This window comes from Solanum pennellii, chromosome 7 (assembly GCF_001406875.1).
Source record: "Solanum pennellii chromosome 7, SPENNV200".
Classification (NCBI taxonomy): Eukaryota; Viridiplantae; Streptophyta; class Magnoliopsida; order Solanales; family Solanaceae; genus Solanum; species Solanum pennellii.
In genome coordinates, this window is record NC_028643.1 from 61,057,655 (window position 1) to 61,058,270 (window position 616).

Sequence of the window (616 nt, forward strand, 5' to 3'; positions counted from 1 at the left end):
TATAAATTCAATACAACAAATACATTTACATAAATTCAACACAACAAAAAAATTTATATAAATTAGGACTAAATTAAAAAAATTTAGCCATACAATGATAATGTCTAAACAAAATTCAAGATAATAAATAAAGTTCATGCTTACAAGCATAATGTCAAACATAAAATAATAAAATTATTTTTTTCATAACAACACATTCTTCACACTTTCTTAATGTATAACTGATAGTTATATTTCAACCAAGACTTTCGAGCTTCATCCGTGGGCATCTTAAGAAACACTTGTGAATGTCTTTTTTAAGAAATATGTTTCACAAAATAATTGTACATTTCACCCCTTTCAAAAATACCAAAAATGTCTGCCAAAAAATCCATACACTTATCAATGGTGGGAACATCTACCGCATGAGATCTAGTAGTACTTTTGTTAGACATTAACTTTACTAAAGAGTTAATATCTTCTTTCATTAATGCAGTTGTAGATTTTGTCTTATCTTTTTTCACTTGATTAGTAGTTCCAATACAATCAGTTGAATTTGGTCTTTATAATGATGGTTTAGGAAACATAGTAGGATCCATATCTTGTGGATCATCACTTCATCACCCCCCCCCCCCCC

General features: G+C 28.7%; 1 pseudogene; it reads right to left on the minus strand.

Annotated features, from left to right (window-relative positions):
- Nucleotides 1-200: 200 nt before the first annotated feature.
- The window catches only part of LOC107025747, a 2,152-nt pseudogene continuing 1,736 nt past the window's right edge, over nucleotides 201-616 (minus strand).